The sequence below is a fragment of the Mirounga leonina genome, unplaced genomic scaffold, assembly GCF_011800145.1.
Source record: "Mirounga leonina isolate KUSES-001 unplaced genomic scaffold, KU_Mleo_1.0 Mir_93, whole genome shotgun sequence".
Taxonomy (NCBI): domain Eukaryota; kingdom Metazoa; phylum Chordata; class Mammalia; order Carnivora; family Phocidae; genus Mirounga; species Mirounga leonina.
Window position 1 is genome coordinate 7,069,682 of NW_023270854.1, and position 7,193 is coordinate 7,076,874.

Consider the following 7,193-nt stretch of genomic DNA (forward strand, 5'->3'; position numbering starts at 1 on the left):
GCTTAGCTTCCCCTGGCAGGTCACTACTGAAGACACTGTAGAACCTGCTGCTGAAGCAGTGACCACACAACAAAAATCCCTACACCCTCTGGACGAAGTTGTTCTTGATGATAAGACAGCTCTGATTATCTTTTACCTGAGCAAGGAGGTGTCTGTACGATTCCAACACCACTTGTTGCATTTTGGATTGGCACTTCTGGAGAAGTTGAGACCTGGCTACCTAAGATTGCTGAACAAGCCGGTGGGCTTTAAGAAGTGGCTCCTTCAAAGGAGTCTTTCTTTGACTTATTTGATTCTGATTGGTTCAGGTTTTGGGAACCATGCCTCTGAAGTGCACTCAAGACACTGGAAATTATCCTACTTATAATAATCACAGTAATCTCCCTGGTGCCCTGTGTTCTCTCAAGAGCTTTAAATTCATGTTTGCAGCTAACTACCTAGAAATGATCTCCCTAAGTTGGGAACAACCCAGAAGGAAGAAGAGAATAACCAATTTAAAGAATGTGAACTTCTTGGGGCACCTGGGTGGCTTAGTCAGTTAAGCGTCTACCTTTGGCTCAGGTCATGATCCCAGGGTCCTGGGAATCGAGCCCCGCATCGGGCTCTCTGCTCAGTGGGGAGTCTGCTTCTCCCTCTGCCTGCTGCTCCCCCTGCTTGTGCTCTCTCTGACAAATAAATAAATAAAATCTTAAAAAAAAAAAAAAAAAAAAGAATGTGAACTTCTTGTCCTTGACCTGTGAATACCACCCATTGATTCAGCAAAAAACTCCAAATAGGTAGCTGGGAGTAGCCCTAATGCCTTAAATTTTGATCCCATCTCTCAGTTAGTCTTAGAGTCTGATCAAAAGGGAAAAACTCTTAAAAACAAGACAACATTCCCAATGTGCAGTTGCTTACGCCATATCACCAAACCGAGACTTAATTACATTTTTTGCTCTCTCAGAAATGGAATCTTAAACCAGTCAATCAGGACTCATCTGATCAACACTAGTTAGAACCCTGCTATCCCCTAAAAAACATATATATATATAATTTTGTAATAACTAACCCACATTTCTGCCTAGTATAACTTCCTTGTTCCCACTCCCTTCTGCCTATAAAAGTCTTTCATTTTGTACAACTCCTTAGAGCTCCTCCCTGTCTGCTAGATTGGATGCTGCCCGATTTGATTTTTGCTCAAGTAAACTCTTAAATTTTTTAATATGCCTTCTAACACATGAGAAAGGATCAATATTCAATCCACTCCTAATCCAACAATTATAGCTATAGGCATTTAGTTTTTGAACACAAAGAAACTGAGATGTAGATTTCATCATATACTTCCATCCAACACAATTCCTTGATCTATGCATTCGATAACCTTGTCAGCAAAAGAAATTCAGCCAATCTGATGTGACTTGTTGATAGTGAATTCCTGTCTGGATCTATTGTGCATCAATGTATGTCTCCTATACATGCAAACATTCCATTTTTCAAATAATATACCTAAAAATCTTGCCAAATATCAATGTTAAAGTAATTTTTACTTTTCTAAATCTGACATTGTCTTCCATAAAAAAATTAAAATAGTTTTGTCTTGACATGTTTCCACATGTCTTTTCCTGTTTTCCACATGTTTCAAAAATGACCCACCAATTCAGTAATTTCCAGTTTCATTTGCAAATGCCTTTTGTAGAGAAAGAAGAAATTTGAGCCAAAAACCCAACTTTTTTGAAAAATAACATTTTGTGTATCTGCACATGAGGTTTCTTATTTCTTTACTGTCCATAACAAATCTATGAGTCAAATGTTTTTCTCCCCATTTTTAAGATCAGAAGAATAGAATAATGCCCGAAGAAGTAAGTAACTTCCTTAAGTCCCACAACTAGTGAGTGACAGTGCAAAGTTCCAATCCATTTCAGTTTGGGGAAGAACGGTCTTCTCTCCATCGTATTCTAAGTCCTTTCAACCCCTTTCTTTGTGTGTGAAAATAACTTAGAACATAGAAACAGAACAGCAGCTAAAGAGGTCAATCCTTATTTCACCATAAACCCTAATAGCAAGACCTTTCTCATCTTTGTAAAATGAAAAAAAAGACTACAGAGATAAACAGGTAAGTAAATAAATTTGTGTGTGGTTCACATTTTGGCCTCAGCTCATTTCCGGACACAACCTTCCTTATACCCTACAAATCTGTACCAGCATCTTCTCTCCAACCTTGAATAGAGAATCCCATAACCTCTTCTCAGTCTTGTGCCCATCCTTTGAGAAACTGGAACTCAGTGAGCTCCTGCACAGACAAACACACTGGTATCTTTAGGTACCACACCGTACTCATCATGTGGAAGTTGAGTAATTGCACACTGAATTGCATGGCAAGAGAAGCTCAGCCATCTCAGGCAGTTCTTTTCCAAAGACTTGGGCATTGAAACGGAGCTTACATTTTACTTAAGCTTTTGAAATCTGCTGTCATATAGGAGAGTGAAATACTCTGGTTATTCTCAATTTCTTCTTCCTTGACTTCAGTTTCCTGAAATTCCCTGACCAATTTCTGTTAGATTGCATTCAGAGAATCAAGGTCGGCCAATTGTTTCCTACATCTTTGCAGTTCTCAAACTTTATGTGTGTATAAGTAACACCAAGTAGCACCTAGAATCCCTGGTTTTAAAAATCAAAAACTTCACTGCCACATGCATAATTTATTAAATCTTGGGAATGCCCAAGAACCTGAACTATAAAGTATATACTGTAAGATCTGGTGTGGGTGTTGCATATTCATATTTTGAGAAACAATGGTCTACCTTATAGGAAACAAAATTTTCAAGATCCACCAAGATTTTCCCTGATTCTCTACATTTAGCCAAAAAAGTGATCCTAATGCCTCAAGAGTACAATCTGAGAATTTGCCCCACCTCTGCACTGTTATTAATGTTATCAGTTTGTTCATCTGGCATGTAAGTTAAATAATTTTCCTAGAATAACACTTATTTTCATGTCTTTATTGAGTCTCCTGAAATATTCATTGATATCTGTAATGTTCTGCGCAGTGTAGACATTTTGGACATCTAAGATCACTCTGTCTTCTCCTTCACAGTTCTTTGTACAATGTATCCATGTTCATCTTGGTTGAGCCAGAAGGCTTAGGTCAGACCCTGCCAAACAGTTCTTCCATGATCTGAGCGACTGAATCATCATTTTTAATTCTGAATTCCATCCCATACAACTTCATTGATACTAATAAGAAAATATCTGCTCCCCAGAGTCAAAATCTCAAGGTCCTTTTTCAACTCACATTTTACATGTTGTAACTGGGTAGAGAAATACATACTACACAGAATGCCACTGAAATAAGGCTATAGACAAACTAGTCACTCCTGACTGTTTTCACAGTAAATATGTCCTGAAACACTATTAATTCTCTATTTTTCTTCCATGAAATCCATTCAGTATGTTTTAGGAACTAACCCCAACTTTGTGTCAGTAGCCAACACAATCTTCAAAAGGGGAATTTTGAGACTCTAACAGTTACTAGTTGTGTCCCAAGTTGTTTGAGATTAGCATTCTAGTATCCCCTTTATAGAAATATGGAACAAATTAAGGAATCCTATTGAGTGAAATCGAATGTGCAGGAGCTGTATACTTAGATGAAAATATACAAAAGGCCTGCATTTTTACGCAGTGATTTCATTGAAACTTACCTTCCTGCCAGGAATGTTCTGCTTTCGTTGATCACTTTATCCAAGAATCAAAATGACTGAAGGTATAGTGGCGATATGTTTGGATTTCTGAATCTTATCTCGTCCCATTTGAGCTCCTCAGTCCCACCGTGGGAATTCATGGAGCATTAACTGTATAGAGAGGTGGGGCAAATGTGCATCTTGTTTGTTGTTATGAAGCTTTTGCCTCACGTGACCAGTTTGATGACTGAGTGTCACTGAATAATCTCTGCAAAAGCTAAAGGCTGAGGAGTAATGCAGGCTTGGCAGCTTCCTTGGCCCCCTTCTCCTAGGCATGTACCCTCATCTCTATAGGATCCTCTATAGCATCTATAAGTTATGGGGAAAAATAAATTCTAATGTTTACTAAATGGAATGAAAATGGAAGGCTCCCCCAACCCCCCACCACAGCTTGTCATGAATATATGACCATTTCTACTGGTTCAAATTTGTGGAGTTGTAGATTATATTTCCTAGTTTTAAATTAAACCAAAAAAAAAAAAAAATGGGAAGTTGGTTCTAAAAATGTCTGCAAAGAAATCAAAATTGAAGATAGTATTAATAATGCAAGCATAATTTAAGAACAAAAAAATATTAGATGTGATCACTCTATTGTCCTAGTATGAGCTCTCTGTTTTTATGAGTTTAAAAACAACATTGAAATAATTAGGTTTGGTAAAAATTAAACCAAAAAATTGTATCAAGGAAATCATTTATCATTGACAATATGATTCTAAATGTATAGTATGACCTATTGGCTAATAATCAGTAATTCATCTTAAAAATAAGTATTAAGAACATAAAAACACCTCTTCCATTTTTCAGCAAATGATAATACAGTATCTTACAAAATTTCACTGAGCTTTAGTGGTAAATGCCGAGAAGTCCTTCTGGAGTTTCCTTACTTAAAAATAAAAGACAAATCCCTACAAATTTGGGAAACACAAAAGAACACTTTTGGATGCATTAAAAATGACTGAAATTATACATGAAAGACAATTTAATAGCAAAATAAAATGCACTCCTTTGTCAGCAAATATGCTAGAAGACATGGAAAACATTACTGAAAAATTAAACAATGTTAGGAAAAATAGTGTGGTAAAACTGTTACACAGTTGGATGAAAATACAGATGTTGCTAATGCATCAAGCTTATGGCATTTTGTTATATTATAGATTCTATTTCAATAACAAAACACATTGAAAAGCTACTTTTTGTGTCCCAGTAGAAATACCAGAAAAGATATAGTCTCAATACTAAATATTTCTTAGATAAAAAAACAATGTTTTATGGAAAAAAATTTGTAAACACCATTGATAGAACAGCTGCTCTGGCTGGAATAAACAGAGAATTCCAGAGTGAGCCTGTGAGTCTGGCACCACAAGTGAATTTTCTTCACTGCATTATTCATAAGCAAGCAAATGGCAGGAAAAAAGTACGTGTTGCAGGACGTCGTGGATGTAGTTAATTTTATATAAATGGCACCTTTAAAGTGTACTAGAATTTTTACATTTGTAGTGAGATCGAAGAAAATTAGGAAACCCTTTCGTACCAGAGGTACACTAGTTATCTTGGGATAAATTACTTAACTAGCTGTCAAATTTCAATCTTCTGAATTTACTAATCTTGTTTATGAAGACAAGTGGCTCTGTGGCTATTTTTCCTAGTCGATGTTTAAACACACACACACGCACATGCGCGCGTGCGCGTGCCACACTCTTCCCTTTCAGTACAACGCTGACATTTTAATGAGTGTGAAAATTAAACGTTTGTTTAAAGAAACTTATGCTAGCAGATGATATTTTGAAAACAGTTGTTTAAAAACCACCTGGGCTCCCAATAGTGGCTTTGCCACTTGTTAGCTGAGCAATTTGGCAAATTATGGACTCTCCCTGTGTCTCGGGCTCTTATCTGTGAGGGAGATAATAGAACCTGCTTCACAGGATTGTAGTCAGGATCTGATGAAATAATCATAAGAAAAGCTTAGCCCAGTGCCTAACAAATGGAACGCATTCATTCAATAAATGTCAGCTGCTGTCAATACCACTCTCACCACCTCCATCATCACAGATATTACAAGTGTAGTTACCTTGCAATGTGCCAACTTGCCTAGGTGTAACTACACTCCCTAGAACTCCCTTTCTGGTATGTTTCTGGGCCACAGGGGAGTTTCTGAGAGCTTTTGGAAGTTGGAAGGGAGGCAACAGCCCTTTGTAGCCTATATGTGCTGTTTCTGATCTGCTGAATCACCCCCTCTGTTTAAAGCAGCGGCTGAGCCAAGCGTGTGTCTCAGCTCCGTGAAGAAGGGTCCCAGCTTTTGCAGGATACTTTTGTCACCAACATCAGAGGGAGCAAGAATGAGCATGGCTTTCAATCCTTTCAGTCCGTTTCAGCTTATGCTCATGGGATTCCAGCCCCTTCACTCCCTTCCCTTCTGACTGTCTGTCCTGAACTTCAGTCTCCAACCCCAGACATGGTGATAGACTACAAAGGGCTACTTACCCAACACCCATCATCATGTAAGCCAATTCCACATACATAGATGTGTTGAGTGTATACACACACACACACACACACACTAATATGACAGTCAAATGACTAGCAAAAGAATTTTTTAAAAATTGCACTAATAGTTTGAACTAAATTGGCCAAAACAACCCATCACAGGTTTTCTGGGACTTGAGACACAGAGACCTCTCTAGTTGGAGGCAAGCAAGTGTGTATGTACTACACCAGTGGAAGGGTAGGGGTATAGTCAGATGTGAGGGGTTAGGGCTGGATGCTAGTAGTTAGACGGTCATCCCAAAAGTCAAGCCAAGCAGGGAGACAAGACCCACTAAGCACAGTGAAAGCATGGATATTTACACTCACCCCACCAAGTACCCTTCATCTTCTCTGCAGCACCATAACACCATAACGGATCTTGCCCTGGATTTTATCCATTCTTCAGTAAGGCAGGCAGGGGAACTTCCCAGCTCTCCCTATTGCCAAAAAATCAAAATGAACTTTTCTAGTTGGTGTTTTATTTTTAACTGCAAAGAGAATACATGAAAATTTAGCCTCATTGTTAAATACTATTGAATATAGTATCGCCCTTTCCTGATCATTACTCAGCTATTGTAAGGGATCCGCATGCTCCTGAAACCAACCACACATATATTCCATCACCAATTTTCAGAACAGTCTTCCACTGTTCAAAATCATGGGCTCCAGGGAAAGGTGCTGGTGGGATTGTTCACACTCCTTTGGTCTCGATTTCAGAGCTCAGATTTTTCATTCTCTTATTTCATCCAACTGTATCTCTATCTTTCTTCTTATCCACATTTCTCTGCATTAACCATTTCTTCCTCTTAAATTATTTCTTCATGACTCCCAGCATGCTTCATGGTTAGCACTCGGCACATTCCTGGTAGTTCACAGGGAATACTTGATTGATGATTGATAGATAGATGATAGATAGATAGATAGATAGATAGATAGATAGATAGATAGATAGAT

General features: G+C 38.1%; 1 long non-coding RNA gene across 1 annotated transcript in view; it reads right to left on the reverse strand.

The window, feature by feature from the left end:
* Window positions 1-7,193, reverse strand: part of LOC118004786 — a 238,869-nt gene that overhangs the window by 213,503 nt on the left and 18,173 nt on the right. The window contains exon 3 of the long non-coding RNA XR_004677681.1: window positions 6,567-6,676. This is a non-coding gene — a long non-coding RNA (uncharacterized LOC118004786). The remainder of the gene's footprint in view (window positions 1-6,566; window positions 6,677-7,193) is intronic.